Below are 27,223 nucleotides of genomic sequence, written 5' to 3'. Positions count from 1 at the left end.
TGTAGTTCTAAAACAGGGATCCTGTTATGGCCCTCCAACTGTTGCGAACCTACACATCCCATGAGGCATTGTAAAACTCTTACATTCACAGACATGACTAGGCATGATGGGAATTGTAGTTCCTGAACAAAAGGAGGGCCATAGTTTGAAGACCCATGTTCTAAAACATCTGGGGTGCCAAGGTTCACCATCACTGTTATAGACCCTTCATTTCTTTGTAAGTGGGCACACTTACAAAATCTGCAGGGGATCAAATAATTATTTTCCCCACTGTAGCCCTGGTCTCTCAGTTGCCCCCTGGGAAGGCTACATCACCAGTACCTTCCAGGAAGATCTCGCCTGATCTTTGGCTTGCGTTGCTTAGAGATCTGGTGAGATTTGCTGTTCTTCCACAACAAACTGTGGCAGATTTTACGCGGTGGATGCTTGGGACCAGGCGAAGACATCATCGGTGGAAGAATGAGCTGGCCGCTGATAACATTTCTTTAACAAAGGGCAGTGCGAGTTTCACATTCTGTGGGGGGAGAACAGACTACAGAGGCTGCACGAGAGATAAAAGAGAATTGCAAGTAACTATTGCTAATTTATTGATCTTAGAATGTAACATTGCGTTGCTGGTGTCATTTTTATTAAAGGGGGGAGGGGGTCCACTTTAATGTATGACCAGTATTTCCTTTTTTATGATCACGAGAGTTCTTCTTTAATAAAAAAAAGAATGGTTTATGGCATGAAGAATGTATAACGCCATGCGGCGAGGGTTCAGCCCTGGCTGTATACACAGGGAAGTGTCCCCTGGCTGTCAGTATATACAGAGCTCCTCGCACACTGTCACTGTGACGCCAGCTGTTACTTTGTCACACACTTGTCTCACTAGTGACTCCAGAGCAGGGAAAGGGCGCCTTGAAACTGCTGGCGGCGGCCAGTGATTGGTGGAGGAGGGAGTGTGACGCTGCGAGCTCCCCCATCACCAGGAAGGAGATTGAGAGCAGGATCCCAGGAGGACACATCTCCCCCTCCCCCCTCCTCCTCCTCCTGTAACATTAGATGGCTTGTATTCTCCCCCTACCCCCTGTGTGTGCTCCACGTGTGGCTGGACTAACAGTCCCTGCCCTATTCTCTGCTCACACAGCCTCTGAAAACACAAACCTTTTTTTTTTTTGAAGGTGCTTGCCTAAGACCTGCACATGTTACACCTTATCTGGCCTGCAAGGACCATGTGCATGGTGGAGGGGGGAGGGGAGAGGCATGGTGGGGGTGATGCATGCTAAGTAGCCCATTTAGAAAGATTTGAAGACAGATCTCTGGCTGAGATTTATTTCCCGTTAAAGTGACCGTACATCACCAGGCGCGCTCAGCTCACGGCGCGCAAAGAACAGCAACCCCGTGGCTCGGTTCACAAAGCCGTGATGCAGGTGTTGTCTGCCGCAAAGGATCGCCATTATCATCCACGTGATTACGTTCAGCTTTTTGTTGCTGGACATAATCACTGTCATGGCAAACAAAAATGATATCACACCCTCTAACTTTCCAAGATGAGAAAAACTTTTTTTCCCCATTTTGGTTATAACTGATTTTCTCAATTTGTTTTTGTTTTTGTGTGCCTTATATGTCTCCGATCCGGGAGAATTTGCTTCACTTCCTGTCCCATAGCCACAACAGGAAGTGAAGGTAATTCTCCCCGATAGGAGACATACATGGCAATTAAATAAATACAGTAAAACCTTGGATTGCGAGCATAAGGCCCCTTTCACACGGGACGGATCAGTAATGATCCGCCCCGTGATGATCCGCTCGCTCAGCGGGATCGCTCCGTTGTCCCCGCTGAGCCGGCGGCGGACAGGGCGATCTCCGCACACTGTGCAGGGACCGCCCTGTCAGCTCTCCGCTCGCCTCTATGGGGATCGGATGAGCACGGACCGTCTGCCCGTGTTCATCCGATCCGCTCTGCAGACGGATAGAAAAATAGGATTTTCCTCCATCTGCAGAAACGGACAGTAGCGGAGGCGGACGATATCGGGTGTCTGCGGATGTTCATCCGCAGACACCCGCTATCCCATAGGGATGAATGTATGCCCGTATTTCATCGGCAAACGGATGGATGAAATACGGACATATTGTCCGCATGTGTGAAAGGGGCCTTATGCATTCCGGAAACATGGTTGTAATCCAAAGCACTTGTATATCAAAGCGAATTTCCCCATAAGAAATAATGGAAACTCAGGTAATTCGTTCCACAACCATTTCTTCATAGGTCAACATGGGGAAAAGGTTCTTTATGGTGGGGGGGGGGGGGGGGGGGGCTGAGCCCTCCCTGCATGTCAATGGCATGCGGCCTGGTATGTTTCAGGAAGGGGCGGGGGTAGGGTTGCCACCTGTCCAGGATTCACCCGGACAGTTCGGTATTGGAATCATGTGTCCAGGTTTTGGACTGTCTGAAACCCGGACACATTATTTAGATTGGACTATGGCTAGGGTTACTGACTGCAGTTGTCTCAGCTGAGAGTGTCTGTTACATTCTTTCACACTGCCCAAAGCCAACACTAACAAACCCCCCCCCCCCCCAACACATACAGAGGGCAGAGGAGAGAGGGCTTCGAACTGCACCTCTTCCCCCCACCTCTCTTTGTCTGCCCACACTCCAATCCCTGGCACTGTGCCTCAGAAAAGGAAAGTGGCTGGAAATTTGAAGTCCAGTAGCCTCAGATCCATCTGGATGAGAGGTGTTGACTGCCAAGGGGTGAGTGAGCTCATCATCCATTCATCCGTCTGTGACTGAAGTCTTCCCCTTCTCTCTCTTGCCTCTGAGTAAGTACATTAAGGCAAATCAGGGTTCTCAGAGCACCCCTTACATCAGAGTTCCCCTTTATACCAGAGGCCACAGTGTTTCCGCTTACATTAGAATCTTCTCCGTACATCGGTGTTCTCAGTGTACACCCTCAGTATTCCCAGAGCATCCCTTATGAGTCCCCAGAGTTCTCCCTTACATCAGAATCTGCATAGTCCCCCCTCACAGTGAAAGGGAACTCTGCAAGTTCAGCTGTAAAAGGGGAAATCTGTGGACTCTGATGTAAAGGGGGACCCTTGTTATTAACTTCATATGATTAGAAATGTTATTTAGCAGCAAAATATATGTATAGTTTATACTATAGAAAAAAAAATTGCTGTGCCATGCAAAAGTGTTCGGGTTTGACTTGAAGAAAAGGTGGCAACCCTAGGCGGGGGGGGGGGGGGGGTTCGGGGCGGCTCACTCGTCCGCTCCCTTTCCTGACCTGCCAGGCTGCATGCTTGGATAATGGTCTGGTATGGATTTGGAGGAGGGGTTAGGCACGCCATTTTAAAAATATATTTTGGCATGGGGTTCCTCTCCAAATCCTTACCAGACCCAAAGGGCCTGGTATGGATTGCGGGAGGGGGACCCCACACTGATTTCTTCACAAATTTTTTAGCTGCCAATTTTTTTTTTTTACATTCAGCTGTCAGCGGGAATTCTGCTGACAGCTGATGACTCATCGTTAGTTAAGGACGCGGTGGACGGCTTCCGGGCCCACTCCTTAGCAACCAGCTATATACAGTGTTTTTAAAGGGGTAAAATAAAAAAAAACACAAAACGCATCAAAAATGGGACACTTTTATTTCTGGTATGACTCCATTGAAGTCTATTACATAAAAAATGCAATGTGCTGCGGGAAAAAAAGCACCTGACCCTTTCCAAAAACGCATAGATGTGGACGTGTACCATAGGAAACCATGTTAAATGGACTGTAGTGCGTTTCTCCAAATTGCCAAACGCATCAAAAAGCGCATAGGTGGGAATGTAGGGTTATCGTTTTTCCAGATCTCTGCAACATGATGCAACCTGTACAGACACTATTAATATATTACCTACTAAAGGGTTACTTTTAAAGTGTTGCTGCCAATAATTACAGCATGTACATTGTGGTCAGTGCAGTGATGTTCTGATGCCGTGTGAAAAGCATTGAGCTGCTTGTGATTTTTTTTTTCGGGCAGTTGGCCATACATTTTAGCTTGGCAATGCTCCCCCCCCCCCCCCCCCCTTCCCCGTCCAGGCCTCCTGCTGGTAGAGCATTAAAGTCAGAGCCAACACTGGGATTATATACACATAAATATGTTGTGTGTATGAGCCTCACGCTAGCTATACGTGGCTCCAATTTTTCGCCGATTCTTGCTTTACAGGTTAAAATTAAAGGTGCAGGTGGCCTTGTCAGTACCACCCCACTTGCCAAACTAAGGTGCAAAAATCAAAGTAGTCCGCAGTAAAACCTCGGCCAAAACTGCAGCCAATCAGATACAGATTTGTGTATATTGACAACTGTGGGAATATCTGATTGGTGGAAACATTTCCAACACATCCCTTCAACAGAAATCTATTAACCACTTGCCTACTGGGCACTTTTACCCCCTTCCTGCCCAGGCCAATTTTCAGCTTTAAAGAGGAAGTAAACCCTAATGGGTTTACTTCCTCTTTCATTCCCTGCAAAGGTAAAGCATAATGGACTACTATGCATCGGATAGTAGTCCATTATGTGTCACTTACCTGACACAGGAGCCAGTGATGTCACCCCTGTCCCCTGTAGTACGGCGCATCCATCTTCTCGGTGGGTCTCGCCGCTCCGCCGCTGTCATTCGGCAAAGCCGCGATGACGTCACTCCGGCGCATGCGCACGGGAGCCGCCACTCGCGGCATATCGCCGTTGACCGCGGCGCGCTCAGTGCGCCTACGCGCCGCTGTCTATGGCGCATGCGCCATAGACAGCGGTGCCTGTCTTTCTGCAAATATCTCCTAAACTGTGTAGGTTTAGGAGATATTTATTGGACCTACAAGTAAGCCTTAATCTAGGCTTTCCTATAGGTCAAAGTTGGTTGTAAGGGTGTACAACCACTTTCAGAGCTGTCACACTTTGAATAACAATTGGGCGATCATGCAACACTGTACCCAGATTCAATTTTTATCATGTTTCTTTTTGTGGTATTTAATAACCCCTGTGTTTTTTATCTTTTGCTAAACAAACGAAAAAAGACCAGAAATGTTGAAAAAAAAAACAAACAAACATTTTTCAACGTTTATTATAAAATTTAGCAAACAGGTAATTTTTTTCCTTCCCAGATGTGCGCTCATGAGGCTGCACTGATGGCCACAGATGAGGCGGCAGGCACTGATGGCCACAGAGGAGGCTGCACTGATGACCACAGATGAGGCAGCAGGCACTGATGACCACAGATGAGGCGGCAGGCACTGGTGACCACAGATGAGGCGGCAGGCACTGATGACCACAGATGAGGCGGCAGGCACTGATGACCACAGATGAGGCGGCAGGCACTGGTGACCACAGATGAGGCGGCAGGCACTGGTGACCACAGATGAGGCGGCAGGCACTGGTGACCACAGATGAGGCGGCAGGCACTGATGACCACAGATGAGGCGGCAGGCACTGATGGCCACAGATGAGGCGGCAGGCACTGATGGCCACAGATGAGGCGGCAGGCACTGATGGCCACAGATGAGGCGGCAGGCACTGATGGCCACAGATGAGGCGGCAGGCACTGATGGCCACAGATGAGGCGGCAGGCACTGATTGCCACAGATGAGGCGGCAGGCACTGATGGCCACAGATGAGGCGGCAGGCACTGATGGCCACAGATGAGGCGGCAGGCACTGATGGCCACAGATGAGGCGGCAGGCACTGATGGCCACAGATGAGGCGGCAGGCACTGATGGCAACAGATGAGGCGGCAGGCACTGATGGCAACAGATGAGGCGGCAGGCACTGATGACCACAGATGAGGCGGCAGGCACCGATGGGCACTGGTGAGGCTGCACTGATAGGCAGCACTGAAGGGCACTGATAGGTGGCACTGATAGGTGACACTGATGAGGAGGCACTGATTGGTAGCACTGGTGGGCACTGACTGGCAGCACTGGTATGTACTGATAGGACTAGACTGATAATCAGTAGAAAAAAAAAAAAAAAAAGAGTGAACCGCAAATCTGTTGTCCATATAGCAATTTTAATAGTTGGTTACAAAAAGCAACAAGCAAAACATCTGACGTGTTTCAGCAACAGCCTTGGTCGTAGTTGTGTGCGCTGCCTCTCCTCAAACTTAACTGATAATCAGTACCCTGTCGGCTCTCTTTTTCTCTCCTCACGCTGTCAGCGTGAGGAAAGAAAATCCGATAACCAGCTTGTGTTTACATCTATGATCAGCTGTCATTGGACACAGCTGCTCATGCAGTAATTGGCCACTGTGCTTGGCCTTTTACCCCGATCTGTGATCAGAGTCTGAAGGTGTCAGGGCTGGGCTCAGCCCGTCCTTCTCTGAGCTGGCTGCTCAGCTGTCAGCTAATTGCCAGCTCCTATCTCTCCACAGTTACTCAGCTGTTGATGATATCCTGCTCGTCAGTCCTGCCTACTTAAGCCGTCCAGTCCAGAGGAGCTCTGCCTTTGGCTTGGTCAACATCACAGAAACGGAGAGGCTCGTCTGCGATCCCGTTCAAGACTTGCTTTGCTGTCCTCCCTTCTGGATCCTGATCCTGATCCTGATCCTGCTTGCTGTTCCACTATATTGATCCCTGACTTCTGGCTTGGCTGACTATCTGTTCCGGTTACTGAACTTTGGCTATGTTTTGACTACGTTTGTTCTTTTTACTTTTATTATTAAACAAGCGTGATTTAACTGTACTGTCTCGGCCCAATTTCATGGTTTGTGACAGAAGGACTGCGTGCCGCAGCGGGGAGCATGATGACGGTAGGACATTAATAGACACCCTCTTGTTAAAGTAAGCCCCGTCATTCGGCTATTGTGTGGGCGGGAAGGGATTAAACAGTCGACTTCTGTTGAGCAGGGAGTGTCACACACTGACTGAAATTTGGCCTGTCCCTGCTGGACCAGTGTATGGCAGAAAAAAACTTCCCATACCTGGCAAGTGGTAAGATAAATCATCACCCCCGGGTGTGTCAGATGGCATGTCCCTTCTGGGCATGTGGTTCTCCCCCCAAACCTCCATGTCACACCACAGGACACAGTGGTGGTCTCTAGGAGGAACTCCAGTCTCAAGTGGGAAACATGCTATCTGACCCACCCGACACTGTTACATTCATGACATCATGTCGTACACTAATGCACATATAATCGTTGATGCAGAGAAGCATTATCGGTTACACAAGTACAGGGTCATACATCCATTCACTTCTACCATTGTCTGTACACCCCATCTGCAAGTAAGCCTAAGGAAATCTACATGTTTTCTCTAAGGCTAATGCAGCTAGAACAATATTACCAAATACACTATATTGTCAAAAGTATTGGGACACCTGCCTTTACACACACATGAACTTTAATGGCATTCCAGGCTTAGATCCCATATACACTATTAGATTTTATGCAGATTTTTGGCTTCAGATTTACCAAAACCATATAATATGAGGTCAAACCTTAAGAGTTTAAATTTATAAGCAATCAGGCAGGCCCTTGCACTACATGGTTTTGGTAAATCTGAAGACAAAAATCTGCAGAAAATCTAATAGTGTGTATGGGACTTTAGTCCGTAGGGTTCAATATTGAGTTGGCCCACCCTTTGCAGCTATAACAATGTCAACTCTTCTGGGAAGACTGTCCAATAACTCAGTATTGAACCCTACGGACTAAGACTGGGATGCCATTAAAGTTCTTGTGCCCCAATACTTTTGGTAATATAATGTGTGTATATTAAACTTTCTGAAGCTGAACTGCAGGGACGATCTGTATTCTACAGTTACATTGGTCGATATTGGAACACTGTAAGTTAGTACATCTCATATTTGGGTGATCGCTGGGGAAGCTGATAATCTCTGTAGTAGTTGGTGCTACTACAGCAATAGCTGTGATCTTCCGGGCCTTGCTCCGGTTTTGTGTGATTGGCTTCCCATTTTCATGTTTATCACAGGGCACCAACAGCATGCGTAGAACACCATGTACGTATTTCAAAGAATATAAGGTATTCTCTGATTGGACTAGAGTTGCCACTTTTATTTTCAAGCCAAACCCAAACACTTTAGAGGCACACAGTAATTTTAGTATACAATATAGGATTGTAACAGACCTGGGACACCTTTGGGCACTCCAAAGAGTATTGTAATGTGGCGCAGGTGGATTGAAACCCATGATTCAAAACCCGGACTGCCCGGGTGAGCCTGTATACCAAAAACCAGTGCTGCACTACTAAAGTCACTCAAGACATCTAAAACACAAATGTATTCATAATAAATATATATAATTAGTTCACTGAATGTGAAAAAATATCTTGCGTGTCGGGGGCAGGGCCTGCATACCGACGCCAACTGTAGCCATCTCGATACTGGGATGCTTTGAATGACTTTGCAGCTAGCACAAGCTGATTGTGCCTTATTTGTGAGTTTATTTACTACTTTTTTATACGATTAAATTATTCCAATATTGGCCTTTTCTTGCATATAATTTCCAACGGGTAAGATCGGGGTAACAGGAGAACCTAAAAAAAGGAGCCTTTCTTCAAAGGAGGTCTTTGCATCCATATTACGCCAGGTGTCTTCATTATCCCCAGAGGGGAAAACTGCGATTTTCTCTTGTATTGTCGGCACTTTGGTGAATTGATGTTCCGTTGGATTTTCTACCCCAGATATCTCCTAAACCTGAACGGTTTAGGAGATATCCCCTGTATTTGCATGTGCCGACGTCATTGGCACATGCGCACTGAAGCAACGGCACATATGTGCCGTTGCTTCGGCTAGACTGTTCTGTTACTGGTGGCTCCCACGCGCATGCTCGGCCAATCACAGCGCCGGAGCCTCGATACCCAGAAGTAACTCCGGGGAGAAATGTCGCTGGCTGGAGCAGTGAACGAGGACCGCTCCTGGGTCTTCGATCTAAGGTAAGTAATACATAATGAGCTAGTATGCTATGCATACTAGCTCATTATGCCTTTGTCTTGCATGTTTTTTTTTTGGGGGGGGGGGGGGTTTACAACCACTTTAAGTGATAGCAGCTACTATTTATTAGTGATTATACACATTTTTTTAATTATGCCGATAGATTTTTGCACATTTGTTTCTAGTTTGTCAGGTTGAATCACTGGACAAGGTGGAGAAGAGGGGTGGTGTTGTCTCGATCTCCACCTTGTCCAATCTCAAATACCTTGCATTCATTGAAAAAAAAATGATAAATTCAAATCTGCAAAATGCACTAAAAATGCATAAGTGTGAATCCAGCCTTAAAACCGAACACATATTAATTACACAGGTTCTGTGGCTGATTAAGGTGGTAATTAAACTCACTTGGTGCCCTTATCTGCATATAATTAGCCTCAGAACCTGTGTAATTCAAAGGTGTTCAGGTTTAAAGGGATGAGGTGGCAACTCTACCAGGAAGATTGCAGCTATCACTGTAGTAGCACTGACTACTATTGTACAGTGATGGCAGCTTCCCCAGTGGCCCATCGGGTATGAGATAGGCATACTTTGCGCCAAGCTGGACCAATGTAACTATGCACTACAGATCATTCCTGGAGATCAGCTTTAACAATAATTGAATTGAAAAGTTGGATCGCCGTCTGCCAGGAAAATGGAAATGAAGCACTGGGTGTCCCATTGTTGATGGTGGCGGTGTTGATGATGGTAGTGTCGATGGTGGCAGTGTTGATGATGGTGGTGTCGATGGTGGCAGTGTTGATGATGGTGGTGTCGATGGTGGCAGTGTTGATGATGGTGGTGTAGATGGTGGCGGTGTTGATGATGGTGGTGTCGATGGTGGCGGTGTCGATGGTGGCGGTGTTGATGATGGTGGTGTAGATGGTGGCGGTGTTGATGATGGTGGTGTAGATGGTGGCGGTGTTGATGATGGTGGTGTAGATGGTGGCGGTGTTGATGATGGTGGTGTTGATGGTGGCGGTGTTGATGATGGTGGTGTCGATGGTGGCGGTGTTGATGATGGTGGTGTAGATGGTGGCGGTGTTGATGATGGTGGTGTAGATGGTGGCGGTGTTGATGATGGTGGTGTAGATGGTGGCGGTGTTGATGATGGTGGTGTAGATGGTGGCGGTGTTGATGATGGTGGTGTCGATGGTGATGATGATGGTGGTGTAGATGGTGGCGGTGTTGATGATGGTGGTGTAGATGGTGGCGGTGTTGATGATGGTGGTGTCGATGGTGATGATGATGGTGGTGTTGATGATGGTGGTGTAGATGGTGGCGGTGTTGATGATGGTGGTGTCGATGGTGGCGGTGTTGATGATGGTGGTGTCGATGGTGGCGGTGTTGATGATGGTGGTATCGATGGTGGCGGTGCTGTATTATATCCTCAGATCTCAGAAGAAGCTCTGACTTTTAATAACATAGTCCAGTGATGGCGAACCTTGGCACTCCAGATGTTTTTTAACTACATTTCCCATGATGCTAATGCACTCTGCAGTATAGTGGAGCATTATGGGAAATGTAGTTCCAAAACATCTGGGGTGCCAAGGTTTGCCATCACTGACATAGTCCATGAAAATAGACATGTGCATGCCTCCAAGTCTAGCGAGAACATGTGCTACAAGCCTGTAGAGTGAATCTAGATTGCTTATCCATTTAAACCTATGATCTACTCAGGAAGGAATGCACACTATCCAGATATTTATATTATGAATTAAAAAGGTACCTAAATTGGAATCTCACTAAATGAATACAGCTGGTTGAAATAGTTCCAGAGTAGAGGTTCCTTTGTCAGGCAGCCCTAATCTTCATTTGCATTGCTATGGAATACAGAGAGGGAATCTGCATGAGTTTGAAGTGGAGACTCATACTGCCATCTGCTGGCTGCAGTGTTCATGACACCAGGTGCTCAGGGCACCCAGACAATCAATAAGGAATAGTAATGCAGACAATTGGTTTGGAACAAATAATGACCTGCCATAGTCTGTGTAATTGGAGTCTTATAAGATTCTCTTTTTTGGCATCGTCATCGCACACTTGTCCCTCGTATATTTATGCCTAATACATCCAGCAGCATCATGCTTGGATTTTAACAGCTTGTTGTAAAGTAACAAAAGAAATAAGAAATTAAAATAAGCTAATTTGTAATAAAAGTGTAAATGATCCCATAGTTTAATAGGGTATCTGTGAAGATAGAAATATAGTAGATGCCAATGTTGGCCTGATTTGTGGAGCTGTCATTTTCACCCTTTTTGAGTCACTGACCCTCAACAAGCATGCAGGCAGTGAAGGCTAAGGCTGGATTCACACCTATGCAGCTTTAGTGCTTTTTGCATTTTGCAGATTTGCACTACTGTCCATTTAACATGGTTTCCTATGGAACACGTTCTGTAGTGCAAATCTGCAAAATGCAATAAGCACTAAAACTGCATAGGTGTGAATCCAGCCTTAGATTCCATGCCCAGCTCTCCTAAACATCTTTCCTCCTAGCAGAAAAAACACTTGACACATGTAGCTATGTCTAGTCATGTTTAAGCGCTCCAAGTGCTTGGGCATAATGAATTTCATAATAATATATTCTGGGCATTGGAATGGATTAATGGGCAAGCGCTTGGCGTGTCTAAATGGGCCTAAGTGCATCAATTGTTTTTTCTGCCAAAATGCTGCTGCTGGATGCGCTGGCAGTGGGTTTTTTATTCTGCCTCCAAACAACTATGTGTGCATGGACACAGACTAACATGAAGTGGTATTTACTCGTTCACACCTATGCCTTTTCTGGTGCATTTTGCAGAAATGCACTACAGTCCATTTAACATGGTTTCCTATGGATGTAGTTCACATCTCTGTGTTTAGCGGTACTGCATTATTTTTATTTTTTTAAAAGGTCAGGGACTTTTTACCCTGCAGCAAATTGCATTTTGCATGTAATAGACTTCAATGGAGTCACATTTTTGGTACTTTATGTTTTTTTTTTTTCTTTAAACACACTGCATATTGCTGATTGGGAGCTGAGGAGCTGGGAAGCAGGCTGCTGTGTCCTTAACAACTGATAAATCATCAGCTGTCAGAAGGGGTTCCCTGTTAACAGCTGAATGTGAAAAAAAAAAAAAAAAGAATTACCAGCAAGAAATAAATTAGGAAAAAAACAGTGTGGGGTCCCCCCCAAATCCATACCAGGCCCTTTGGAGGGGAACCTCATACCAATTTTTTTTTTTTAAATGGCACGGGGTCCCCCTCCAAATCCATACCAGACCCTTTCAAGCATGCATCCCAGCAGGTCAGGAACGGGAGGGGATGAGCAAGCGCCCCCCCTCCTGAACCATACTAGACTGCATGCTCTCAACATGGGGGGGTGCTTTGGGGCAGGGGGGCTCTGCCCATGCTGATGGGGACAAGGGCCTCTTCCCTACAACCCTGGGTGGTGGTTGTGGGGGTCTGCGGGTGGGGGGGTTATCAGAATCTGGAAGCCCCTTTTAACAAGTAGGCCCCCACATCCTGGCGCTCCCCCATGTAAATGAGTATGGGGTACTATTTTAATTTATGAAAAAAAGTGTCAAAGAAAAAAAAACACAATTCCTTTAACCCCCCCCCCCCAAAAACAAAACAAAACAATGTCCCCCGATGTAGATCCCTCCTCAATTACGCTGCCTGCCATACCACCTGTGCCGGGGAAAAAAAACTTGATGAAGGGTAACCACCAACCGCCCACACCTCTGTCCTACAGTTCTTAAATAGGTAAGGGGTGGGGTCACCAGGTGATGTCATTGTGAAGGCCTGGTATGGTTAGGGGGGGGGTGCTCACTTGTCCCCTTCCTTTCCTGACCTGCTGGGCTAAATGCAAGTGCTTGGGTAAAGGTCTGGTATGGATTTTGGGTGGACCTCATGCCATTAAAAATAAATTTAAAAAATTGACGTGGGGTTCCCCTCCAAATCCATACCAAACCCAAACTGCCTGGTATGGATTTGGGGGGCACACCATTTTTTTTCTTCAATTTTTTTTTTTTTACATTCAGATGTCAGTGGGGATTCTACTGACAGTTGAGAACTCACGGGTTTAAAAGCGCAAAACACGCCTGAAAACCACAACCGCATAGATGTGAACCTAGACTCAGAGGCAGAAAAAAAATGCCATATGAGTGTTTTTAACACTCACTGTGCATGAGGCCTAAAAAGCCTGAACTGCCATCCTGCATACTTATTCCAGATTAGCAACTTACCTTGTATAAGGGAACACAGGATGACAGCCATGGAGCCTGCAAAGAGTTGTGTAATAGAGAGCGCCCTCTGCCCCTACATGCCACATATGTGTTTTAATCAAGGCCAGTCCAGAGAGGTCACAGTCCTTTCTTTTCTCCTGTGAAGGTGGTAGGTTCTATCACTGTCCTGAATTGGGCTCACATAATGACACTTGAGCACTGTTAATGTCACAGTATTCTGAATGGAGGCTCAGGGGGCGGGTCCATGACGGCCTAGGCTCAGAGGAAGTGGGTTAAATGATGCTGACCTTTGGTGTCATCTTGTGGTGAAAAATAATTACTGCAGGGGACAGCTTCTGGATTAAAGATGATATTTGTAGAAAGATTGAACTGGGTTACTGATGTATTTAGTTGTATGTGTAATTCTGTTTTTAAGATGCAAAATAGATTGTGTATAGTGGGGAAGATAATTATTTCATCCCCTGCAGATTTTGTAAGTTTTCTCACTTACAAAGAAATTAAGGGTCTATAATTTTTATCATAGGTATATTTTAACTGATAGAGATAATAAAAAGAAAGGGTTACCCAGCGCATGACAATGAGAGCCTGTATTGTAGTTCAGCTTAATATTGTCCTTTGTATAATTGGAATTTGTCCATATATGCTTTAAAAAAAAGTTGAGGTGCAAGCCATCCCCAGAGCGTATCCAAGGTACTCTGTGAGGAATGCAAGAAAGAGAAGGAGGAAGCCGCACCTAAATGCACTATTATAAGGTTATTTTAATAGCGCAAAAATAAATGCACTTAGAGGAACTAAGACATCACAGGCATATCTGTCATGTATGGAGTCCTCCTTGAGGGGTTGATGACAGTACGGTTTTCCCATCGTTCGACTGTGTTTTCTCATGCAAAGGACGCCGTTTCCAAAGCAGGAAGTGAGGGAGATCCTGGCTGCCTGGCATGAACCTCGCGCAGGAAATGACGTCACCTGGTGGGCGGACCTCTATGTCAGAAGGACAGGAAAGAAACAAGGCTACGCGTTCGGATCATACAGCTGGCCAGTAGAAGGAGCTGTATGCTCTCAGCGCGTAGCCTTGTCACATTTGTGAGGTCAGGCCCTGCTGTTGGACAAGAAGGCCTGGTTCCCATTCTCTGCTCTAATTAATCCCAAAGGTGCTCTATCGGTTTGAGGTCAGGACTCTGGGCAGGCCAGTCAAGTTCCTCCACCCCAAACTCGCTCATCCATGTCTTTATGGACCTTGCTCAACCTGATAGAACACCTTTGGGATAAATTAGAGCGAAGACTGCAAGCCAGGCCTTCTCATCCAACTTGTGTAGATGGGCACATGCAAATTGTTTTCAGGTGCACTCTGTCTGCATTTGACATGCACTTAAGATACTTATATAGGGGGTAGACATTTGCACTGGCAAAAGATTTGTTCGTTTTTGTCTTTTTTTATTATTTTATTTTTTATCAATTTTTGGGGTCATTTAGTTATGATCGAAATTCATAAATCCGGAAATTAAAAAATTTGTACATTCCTAAATTTGAAAATCCGGCAATTCAAAATCTGGAAATTAGAAATAATAACTAAAAATAACTATTAAATTATAGGTATTGGAATTTACTTTCAAATTTGGCTATTGGTGAACGTAACGAATGCAAATTTATCCGCAGTTACAAATGACCTGAAATAATGAATGTATCTAAACAAATGGAACAGAGCGAATTATTAATAATAATAATAATAAGTTTTTATTATTATTGTTTATTATTATTAATTGATTATGTTCCATGCATTTAGATAAGGCATTTTTTCGTAAAATTCAAACTACGGATAAATTCGTATTCATTACATTCACTAACAGATAAATTTGAAAGGAAATTCCAATACCTATAAATTTAATAGTAAAGTTATTATTAGTTAGTTATTTCAGATTTTCTAATTTTCAGATTTTCGTTCTTCTTTTGAATTTCGGTTTATCTTCTGAAATTTCAGATTTTCGAGTTACGAATTTCGGAAATTTGAATATTCGAAATTCTGTAATTTTTGAATATTCGTTTCGTATTTTGTTAAACGGGTTTTCGTTAATTAGGATATTTACGAATTTGTCAAAATTCATTAAACTAATTTGGAACTAAATAAATTGCACATGTCTAATAAGGGCGGGGGAAGCAGTTCTAACAACACCAAAAAGCTTGTCCACACGTGTCCTTCAAGGATTTTACCCTGTTTTGGTTCTGTCAATAATCTGACAGAGGGTGGGAATCTACCTGCCATTATTCTCAGCACTGTAACCAGGGCTGGACTGGGACAAAAATTTGGCCCTGGACTTCATCCAGACCGGCCCACTCCAATTTTGCAAACACGCACAAAAACAGTATGCTGCGCACTTGCACGAGAGTGACGCCATCATGGCCCGGCTAGACACATAGCAGGAGTATGCAAACTCAGAAGCCGACAGCACACTGCTGGTGATCTTTTATTTTCCCCCCTCCTCTACCCCCTGGTGTCCCCCTGTCACCTGCCCTGAAGTCTGGCTCTGCATTATATATTTTAAAATAAACAAATAATGCGCACACCAATTTCTGATCAACCGCAGTAATGAGAAGCTGCCAACATCAAACAGGTTTAGGCCCCTTTCACACGGGGCGGATCAGTAATGATCCACCCCGTGATGATCCGCTCGCTCAGCGGGGATCGCTCTGTTGTCCCCGCTGAGCCGGCTGCGGACAGGGCGGTCTCCGCTCTCCTCTATGGGGATCGGATGCGTACGGACCGTCTGTCCGTGTTCATCCGATCCGCTCTGCAGACGGATAGAAAAATAGGATTTTCCTCCATCTGCAGAATCGGACTGTTGCGGAGGCGGAGGAAATCGGGTGTCTGCGGATGTTCATGCTATCCCATAGGGATGAATGTATGCCCGTATTTCATCCGCAAACGGATGGATGAAATACGGACATATCATCCGCATGTGTGAAAGGGGCCTAACACAAACCCACAGATAAATTGAATATATAGCAAAGGATGTGATGCTAACCAAAATAACATTAAAAAAATCAATTTTGTGCAAATAATGATTCAAATAATACAAAAAATCCAACATAGCTAAAAGTACATCAAACGTGTCAATTAATATTGAAATGTGCATAAAAAAATTTTCAGCAAAAAATTCATATATAAACCATGCTTATAATTAAAACCATTTTATCCAAACTATGTCCTTGGTATTAAAGTGCAAAAAAAAGGGGGGTTTTTAATTATAAGCATTTTTTATATATGATTTTTTTGCTGAAAATATTTTTATGCACATTTTAATATTAATTGACAGTTTTGGTGAACTTTTAGCTATGTTGGATTTTGCATATTATTTTAACCATTATTTTTACCAAATGGATTTTTTATGTTATTTTATTTAGCACCACATCCTTTGCTATATATATATCTACACACACACATACACAGCATATATTATATATATATATATATATATATATATATATATATATATATACAGCAATGTGCTATATACAGTATTCAATGGGCCGGCCGGTTACCTGGATGGGTTCCTGCAGCACTGCCATCCTCCAGGCTCCCTCGTCTGCTCCGGGGACTTCTCTGCCTGTCGGCTGCTTTCACGGCGGCCCCCGGCTCGTTACCGCGGGGGCCGCTGGAGATAGCCGAGTTTTGTTCGCTGAAGCGCTGTCGGAGAGGAGCAGGGCGGGGGAAGCCGAGCGGTGGCGGAAAAGGACGACTGTGGGCCGGAGGTGGCCGAAGATGTGTGCAATACTAGTATTATGAGAGTGCCGAGTGGGGGCGGAAAGAGCCGAAGTGTGCCGCGCTGCGCTCGGAAGTACAGCGGTGCTCAAATGAATGGCTGTGCAAGTAGCGCAGCCATTCATTTGGCTAGGCTGTCACTGAAATCGGCCCACTGAGCCATCGGCCCACCGGGAATCTCCCGGTAGTCCCGATGGCCAGTACATGCCTGACTGTAACCGGAGAAATAACCCATCTCCTGCACTTGTATAGATACAGTACAGAACCAAAGAAGAGACTCGCTGCAGTAAACGTAAGGACAGAGCAGGGGATGTCTGAAATATCACCTCAAACTCTGTGCAGATGTCTGAATAAGGCCCTGTTCACACGTGTGCTTTTTATGTGCACTTTAGGGACCTAAAACACATGTAAATCACCCCTTATGCACACTGCACAGAATGTGACCCAGCCCTTAAACAATCAGCCAATCACAATCAAAAAAATGATATTTCAGGGATTCATTCAATACTGACAGTCTGCAGAATACCCCAAAAATTCTGTTGCAGTGACTGCAAGGAAGTTTTAGAAAATCATAGCTGCCTGTAGATATAGAAAGGTCATTTTTAATAACATTAAACTTCCAAATGGCTTGTCCAGCAGTTTTATTAACTTTTTAAACAAACAGTTGAGTTTTAATTTTAAAGTCTTATTATTTACATTTCACAGTGCACTAGTTAGAAGAGTTCTCACTTGGACCCCCTCCACTGTACACAGTGCTGTACAATTACAATACCTGTTTGCAGACACACCTTGTCGGGTGCTCCTGAAAACAAAGCACAGGAGTTTTTATATAGGGTGGACTGACCTCCCAAAACTTTACTTTGTATAAACCTCTTGGCTTTCGGATCTGCCCTGTAAAAGGTATATAGTCTTTGTAGTATTGTAAAATCTCATTGCTGGAACCCTACATCTAAATGGTCAGTTGTTGGTGGAGTGTTTTCCTTTTTTCATTTATTAGAATACTTTATAGAGTAGTAGAAATAGTTTTCTGTGATGCACATAGAATTTAGCTGCAATAGGTTGCTACTGAACAAATAACATCTCTATTATGAAAAAAAAGGTATTTTGAAAGTCGGCACTGGTGGGATTTTGCAATAAAACAAAGGATAAGGACTTGACAATGTGCAAAGTACAGTAACCAGTAATATCATTAGTTGGCAGCTGCTCTGTCCCAATACTATGTATTTTTCTGTTGTACTGAACTGTGTCAGGTTGCTATTGTTAAGTACTGTATGTTAACATCTAGTGGTGGTTTGGGAACAGTAAAGCTTGTTCACTTATGTGTAGCTCTCTCTGTACTTCTCTCCTGTTTAGTACTAGTTAGTTCAGGCTCTGCTTGTTTCTTCCATGTTCCATCAGCGTTTTTTTGCAGAGACTGGGCTTATGAAGTCATTGTCTACTTACACTTCAAACGATTGGAAAAAGATCCTCTGAAGTAAAAAATAGTCAGATTCAACTTCTGTGTCTTAATGACGATTTATAGGTGATCTCCAGCTTTCATTTAAAGGGGTTGTAAACCCTTGTGGTTTTTCACCTTAATGCATTCTATGTATTAAGGTGAAAAACCTTCTCTAGTCCTGCAGCCCCCCAGACTCCCCGTTTTTACTTACCTGAGCCCTGTCCATCTCGCCCCGGGGAAGAGCACACCAGCTATGGCTGGTGTCTCGTGTCCTACACCCCTTTTGTAAATATTTTATTATATTTTTCCATTTGACAACACTGAAGAAATTACATTTTGCTACAATGTAAAGTAGTAAGTATACAGCTTGTATAACAGTGTAAATTTGCTGACCCCTCAAAATAACTCAACACACAGCCATTAATGTCTTAACTGATGGCAATAAAAGTGAGTACACCCCTGAAATGTAAAGTGTCCAAGTGAAAATGTCCAAATTGGGCCCAGAGTGTCAATTTGTGTGCCCACCAATATTTTTCAGCACTGCCTTAACCCACTTGTGTACGGAGTTCAGCAGAGCTTCACAGGTTGCCACTGGAGTCGTCTTCCACTCCTCCATGATGACATCATGGAGCTGGTGGATGTTAGAGAACTTGCGCTCCTCCATCTTCCATTTGAGGATGTACCACAGATGCTCAATAGGGTTTACATCTGGAGACATGTTTGGCCAGTCCATAGAATACTGCCCTGAATCTCAGTCTCCAAAGGAAGGGGATCATGCTCTGCTTCAGTATGTCACAGTACATGTTGGCATTCATGGTTCCCTCAATGAACTGTAGCTCTCAAGTCCCGGAAGCACTCATGCAGCCCCAGACCATGACACTCCCACCACAATGCTTGACTGTAGGCAAGACACACTTGTCTTTGTACTCCTCACCTGGTTGCCGCCACATACGCTTGACACCATCTGAACTAATACGTTTATCTTGGTCTTATCAGACCACAGGACATGGTTCCAGTAATCCATGCCCTTGCTTGTCTTCAGCAAACAGTTTACAAACTTTCGTGTGCATCAGCTTCCTTCTGGGATGACAGCCATGCAGACCAATTTGATGCAGTATGCGGCATATGGTCTGAGCCATATACCGCATACAGATGGTCTGAGCACTGACAGGCTGACCCCCCCCCACACACACACACACACACTCTTTCAACCTGGCAGCACTCATACCTCTATTTCCCAAAGACAACCTCTGGATATGACGCTGAGCATGTGAATTCAACTTCTTTGGTCGACCATGGTGAGGCTTGTTCTGAGTGGAACCTGTCCTGTTAAACCACTGTATGGTCTTGCCACCATGCTGCAGCTCAGTTTCAGGGTCTTGGCAATCTTCTTATAGCCTAGGCCATCTTTATGTAGAGCAACAGTTCTTTTTTCAGAGAGTTCTTTGCCATGAGGTGCCGTGTTGAGAGTGAGAGCAATAACCCCAAATTTAACACGCCTGCCCCCCATTCACACCTGAGACCTTGTAACAATAATGAGTCACATGACACTGGAGAGGGAAAATAGCTAATTGGGCCCAATTTGGACATTTTCACTTAGGGGTGTACTCACTTTTGTTGCCAGCGGTTTAGACATCAATGGCTGTGTGTTGAGTTATTTTGAGGGGACAGCAAATGTACACTGTTATAAAAGCTGTACACTCACTACTTTATATTGTAGCAAAGTGTCATTTCTTCAGTGTTGTCACAGGGAAAGGTATAATAAAATATTTACAAAAATGGGAGGGGTGTACTCACTTTTGTGAGATACTGTATCTCTAACAAACCAAATATATAAAGTGCGCTAGTGACAATTAATTATCAAAAAATTATATGATTGCACCGATACCACTTTTTTTAAGACCGAGTACAAGTACCGATACTTTTTTTCAAGTATTCGCCATTACCGATACTTTTGTTAATGTCAAGTGACAGTTTTCAAAGTACTGACTGATGGCCACTGATTTGCGGCTCTGATGGCTAGCACTTACTGATGGGCACTGATATGCAGCCCTTGTGGGCACTGATAGCTAGCACTGACTTATGGGCAATGATAGGTGGAACTGTTTGGTAGGCAGTGGCACTGAAAATAATGCAGCACTAATTGTTGGCAGCATGGCATGATAAAATAAAATCGATGATATGTGATGACTGAGTATACAAGAGCCCATCTTGATACACCCTGCACTCGGCGTCAGTAAGCCCAGTCAGAATGCAGCAGCGGACATCTTGTTGTGGGCTGGGTTTAACAAGATGTCCGCTGCTGCCTTGTGACTGCAGGCTACTGAGGCCGAGTTCAGGGTGTAGCAAGAGGGGTGTTGCCGTGTACAGCCTCTGACGGACACTCAGGCCGTCACTTCAGTTAACGATTCTGATGGCCCGGTCACAGATTCTGATGGATGCACGCGACTGCGACCCACAACCCTGCCCCATAAGCTTATGTAGCGGATGACATTTTGGACAAAGTGTCATTCATGTGTAAATTTAGTTTTTGCCTCAGAACAGTAGTGGGGTTCTGAGGGTTAATTGTGTAGGTTAACTTTGACATAAGTTTGGCTGGGCTGTGTTAGAGTTCTGCTTGGTCATGTGTACAGTGAGGTGCACATGACAAGCCAGAACCAGGCTTTTTTTTGGGTATCAGCTTTCTTGGAACCAATCAGTGGGTGTGCCGGGCCCCACTGAGGAGTCTGGGAAGGAGTACTTAAAATGTTGAGGTCACGTGTTCAGTAGGAGTTTGTGAGGCCCAAGCGGTCTGTTCTTGTTTTCCTGGACCGGGATAGCCCCGTGAGGGGTCCTGGTCACGGGTTGTTCGACATCCCGCAACAAGCTTCTGTTGGTTACCCCCAATAGACCCGTTTAGTTCTGGGGTAGTGATCCATCTGTTCCCGAGTCTAGGAACCAGCTGGTCCGAGGCGCAGAAACTGAGGGAGGTTTCAAGGTGTCCGGGGGTGCTCTCGACTTGGAGGGGCACTGCAGCTCGTGAAGGTGACCGGGGTAGGACTCTTCGGAGGAGGGCCAACAAGCTGGCATCCTGAGAAGTGTCTGGTTACTGAGTTGGGAAGGACATTGACGAATCCACGCTTTTTCCAGTACTATCAAGGAGACAGAGAATGTTCCAGGTACTGAGGAAAAAGGTTCCTGTTCACTTTCAGTTACAACTTGTTCAAGGTCAGAGATTTTACAAGTTCTGAATCAAAGTGCTGACTGCCATAATCTCTGGCTAGATTCAGCCTTTAAGCGCCCAGCTGCGAGTGGCTACTCTCTGGGTGGTACTAGAGACTTTGTTATGTCTGCAGTTCAAGGTGCCTGAGTTCTTCACCCTTGCCCTCTGTTCCTATACGAGACTGTGTTGTTGGATGTTACCTCTGCAAATAAAAACCTTTCAAAAGGACTTTATTGGTGTCAGCGTCCAAGTTGTTGGGTATCAACCCTGGGAACCCCTAGACGTGGAAGAACAAGCCAAGCAGAAGTAACCGGTAAGCCCATAAAGTTAAGGCCGCCCTACAAAGTATTATGGCTGCTACACTTACTTTCCTCCGCTGCAAGGACTCTCACTGTGCCAGGACCAGCGCTCCGCCTTCTCCCACCCACTCCGCCCACTGGCTTCTAGGATCCAAGGTATCGGGTGAAGCATCGGGAGCATTTGCCTGAGTACAAGTACTCGGGCAAATACTCGGTATCGGTACCGATACTAGTATCCGTATTGGTGCAACCCTATCATAATATCATCATCTGTCATAAAAGAAAGTCCATTGTTAAAGTGCTGAAATTGTCTACACAAACGTGTTCCAGTGCACTAAAAGTGCTATGTGCAAAATTCTATGTTGACAAGTTCATGTGAAGACATGCATTGATATAAACTTATATATATTCAAAAAATCTAATTCATAAAAAAAACTGGTGATAGCAAGCGTGTCCTTGTGTCCACTCAGGTGCTCCCCCCTTCTGTATATGCGCTCACCTTAGCGCATGTGACCTTCCAATTAAGCTTGGTCTAAACACGCATATGAACCACCTCTGGGTTCAGTGTTTGTACTGGGATCCTGGGCTGGTTGCTAGCACGTTTTTCACATGTATATATAATAAGAGAGACTAGATAGTGTGATATTGTTTTAACTCTATTTATTAACCACTTCAGCCCCGGAAGATTTTACCCTCTTCCTGACCAGAGCACTTTTTGCGATTCGGCACTGCGTCGCTTTAACTGGCAATTGCGCGGTTGTGCGACGTGGCTCCCAAACAAAATTGACGTCCTTTTTTGCCCCGCAAATAGAGATTTTCGTGGTATTTGATGACCTCCTGCAGTTTTTATTTTTTGCGCTTTAACCCCAAAAAAGCGACAATTTTGAAAAAAAACACAGTTTTTACTTTTTTGCTATAATAAATATCCCCAAAAAAATATTTTAAATTTTTTTTTCTCAGTTTAGGCTGATATGTATTCTTCTACATATTTTTGGTTAAAAAAATAAAAATAAAAAATCACAATAAGCGTGTATTGATTGGTTTGCGTAAAAGTTATAGCGTTTACAAAATAGGGGATAGTTTTATGGCATTTTTTATTGATATTTTTTTTTACTAGTAATGGTGGCAATCAGTGATTTTTATCGTGACTGCAAAATTATGGCGGACACAGACAATTTCGACACATTTTGGGACCATTGGCATTAATACAGCAATCAATGCTAAAAAATTGTATTGATTACTGTAAAAATGTCACTGGCAGTGAAGTGGTTAACCACTAGGTGGCGCTGTAAGGGTTATGTGTGTCCTAGGGAGTGATTCTAACTGGGGGGGGAGGGGGCTGTGTGTGGCACCTCACTGATCACCACTCCCGATTACAGGGAGAGCTGATCAGTGACAGTGTCACTAGGCAGAACGGGGAGATGCTTGTTTACATTAGCATCTCCCCATTCTTCCTCACCGTGAGACGATCGCGGGTATCCCCGCGGACATTGGGTCCATGGGACCCGCATTTACAGAGCTCCTTGCGGGCGCGAGTCGCCTCTTAAAGGGCAACGTACAGGTACATTAATCTGCCTGTATGTGCCCTTCTGCCACAGTATATCTGTGTGAGGCGGTCAGGAAGCGGTTAATAAACATTAACCCCTTCTTTAGGGTACTCACATTTCATGGGTGCTACAGTGCACCACTCTTTACAAGAGCAAAGGGAACGCTGAATCCACTAAACGAATGTGTCCTTTCCTTGCCGAGACCGATCCACTGCCTTATGCACCATCCTGTCCCCTGCTCAATATGTTTATGGTAGCTCGCAAGATTCTCAGTGCTTAGAATACCAACATGTATAATAACAGTTATAAAAAAAAAATACACTTTTAAAGGTTACACTATATATATATATATATATATATATATATATATATATATATATATATATATATCTTGGATCAACTGTAGGTGTGATATATGGGATTGTATGATTTTTTTTTTGTTGCACAGGGGTGGATGTGGAACAACTATAGCCCTAAATAAAGATATAAAATCAAAAGTTAAAGTGAGGTAGGGTGGGACTTTGTGTGTACTTTTTGTAGGGTTTGAATAAAGATACATGCCACAAATTTAAAAGAAAGGTGTTTAAACTTTATTTTTCCATCTGTTAGTTAAAAGCATATTACAGTTGTACAAACACAGTTATTGTTAATTGGGTCCAGGACGTGCTTATCCTGGTATGACGAATCAAAAAGTATGGCCTATGCATTTCATGGGACACCCCACTTCATCAGGGCCTTAGTTTACAAGATATTCACAGTTGCCCAAATATTCTTCTATCAATTCCATTATAACAATTCAAACAAAAAATTTGAGCCTCCTTGGCTTGCCACTAGTCTGTGAGATACCACTGGACATCAAATAAGCTATACATAATTCTATATCGATAGAAAATGAATTGTTGCAGGGCCGATCCTGAGCGGGTGCCTGGGGTGCACCGCACAGCAGCTGGGAGCATTGTCTCTCTCCTGTGCGCTCCCCTGCATGCTGCTGCAGCCTAGTGTGCACAGCAAAGGAAACAGACACAACACAGGCGGGCAGAGAGAACAGAGCGGAGGGAGGACCCGCCCATCGCCCTGCAGACCTAGGCTCTGATGATTGTTCAGAGCTGTGCTCCCTCAGGGGCTGTGCCCGGATCCAGGGTCCTGCTGCCACCTCAGGGCAGAAGATGATGCCGTTCTCGGGGTCCCCTGCCAGTGCCACTAGGCCTGTGTTGAGCCAGGGCCTAACAGAAGGAGAGGACTTGGGAGGCGGAAGATCAGGCCACCAGCTGCCAGGAGGAGAGGTAAGTGAGCCGTTACACTGAGTCTGAGCAAAGTCCTTAGTGGGGTGACTGGGGTTGAAATTTGTGAAGTGTTGTAAGTGTTGGGGGGGGTGGGTGGGTTGAGCTATTTGTGAAGTGTAAGGTTAATAGTGCGTCCGCTGACACCAGTGCTGGGGATTAATAGTGCGTCCGCTGACACCAGTGCTGATTGTGTTAATAGTGTGTCTGCTGACGCAAGTGCTGGAGGTCAATAATGCGCCTCCTGACACCGGTGCTGTTCTTGAAGTTTGAAAGTTTGCATGAGGCCTCCATGGGATATCGAAACTGGTCTTGTGGCCCTCAGGTAATTTGAGTTTGGGACCCCTGATTTAGGAAGACAAAGACTTCTGGCTATTCCTGCAGATGAAAACAAGGGTGAACCAGATGTCTACTCTACAATGGTATCCTCATGGATCATAGAAAACATTCTCAACTACTACAACTAATTCAAAAAACAAATTGTTTCTGTCCATAGCAACCAACTCCTATCAAGTTTCTGCAGTAGGTAAACGGAAATGAAGATACAAGCAGCTATAATTGACGCCATCAGTACCATCCTACTCTAGTGTTTTCAGATAAGCAACACAATCATTTGGAGTGTAAAATCAATGTAGTAAAATAGTACATTTGTATATACAGATCATTATCCTACCTAAGAAAGCGTCAGTTGTGGAGGAAAGAGGGAAGGGGGGATTGGGGTATATCTATTGGACTGACCATCATCTCATTCAGGATATCCAGGGTTCCTCTGAATGTTCTATGGGTTCTTTAGAGGGGAGCAGTGGTGGATTGACCTCCCCTCTGAAGGTGCCTACATAGATCTGTGCTGATGTAACTTTACAGAGTCAATAGTGTTGGAGTCATCAAGTGGAACCTCTTCTCTTCTGACAGGTAGGAACTTTTTATTGTTTATAAAAAACTTTTTTCCCAATGACCCCCAGTGTAAGAGGGCACTATACTTCATCCAAATATAAGATGGCACTTAACTAAATCCCAATGTATGGGGGCAGTACACTGACCCCAGTGCAAAGGGACACTACAACCACCAATATAAGAGGGCACTACACTCACCCCCAATGTAATAGTGCATTATAAGGACCACCAATGTAAGACAGCACTACACTCACCCCAGTATAAGAAGGCACTACACTGACCCCATTGTAATGGGGCATTATACTAACCAGCACTGTAATAGGGTACTACACTCACTTACAATAAAAGAGGGCACTACATAGACCCCCAATTTAAGAAGACGCTACACTGATCACTAGTGTAATGGGGCACTACAATCACTGCCAATATAAGAGGGCACTGCACAGACCCCCAATGTAATGGGGCACTATATTAACCGCCAATGTAAAAGGGTACTATACCCCCCCAATAAAAGAAGGTGTTACACTGACCCCAATATAATGTGGCACTATACAGACCACCAATATAAGAGGGCACTACACTCACCCCCAATATAAGAGGGCACTACACTGACCACCAATGTAAGGAATCATTCTTCCCAGTGACCACTAATGTAAGGGGGTATTTCTCAACTGCCTACTAATGCATGGGTGCATTTCCTCACTGCAGACTATGCTGTCAAGCAAAATGAGTGTGACAGGGGTTGGGACAAGCTATATAACTACCAGGATTGCTTGCTTGAGTTGTTGTGGCAATAGTTTTCACTGGTATGAGGCCAATCAGACCTATGCAGGTTGGTGTAATGCTTTACCCATGCACATACTGTATGTTAATATGTGGTATGCTGCACATTAAAATGTATTGCATTACATAGTTAGTCGGGTTGAAAAAAGACACAAGTCCATCTAGTTAAAAAAAAATAAAAAAATACAATCCCATATACACAATCCTTCACCCACAATTGATCCAGAGGAATGAAAAAAACCCCAGCAAAGCCTGCTCCAATTTGCTACAGCGGGGGGGGTTGTTGTTTGAGGATTTGCATCATTTCATTTACAGAACATGCCCACAACTTTTGATTCTTTTTTTTAAATTTTTTAATTTTTTTTATTGTGAAGCAACAATAAATGGGTCAAAATAACAGAAAAGTCAATGTGCATAACTATTCACCCCCTAAAGTAAATACTTTGTAGAGCCACCTTTTGCAGCTATCACAGACCCAAGTCGCTCTTGATAAATCTCTACGCGCTTGCCATATCTTACCACTGGGATTTTTGCCCATTCCTCCTTGCAAAACTGTTCCAAGTTGGTCTTCGTGTTTGGTTAGTGGTGCCTCTTGCTTAGGTGTTGCAGCCTCTGGGGCCTTTCAAAAAGGTGTGTATATGTAATGACAGATCATTGACACTTAGATTGCACACAGGTGGACATCATTTCACTAATTATGTGACTTCTGAAGGTAATTGGTGGCACCAGAGATTTTTATGGGCTTCATAACAAAGGAGGTGAATACATACACACATGGCAATTATCAGTTTTTATTTCTGAAAAATAGTTTTATGTATATAATTTTTCTAATTTTACTTCACCAACTTAGACTATTGTGTTCTG

Source organism: Lithobates pipiens, unplaced genomic scaffold (assembly GCF_037356315.1).
Source record: "Lithobates pipiens isolate NorthernLeopardFrog02 unplaced genomic scaffold, aLitPip1_a1.2 Scaffold_23, whole genome shotgun sequence".
Taxonomy (NCBI): domain Eukaryota; kingdom Metazoa; phylum Chordata; class Amphibia; order Anura; family Ranidae; genus Lithobates; species Lithobates pipiens.
Note: the sequence above shows the minus strand (reverse complement) of the source record.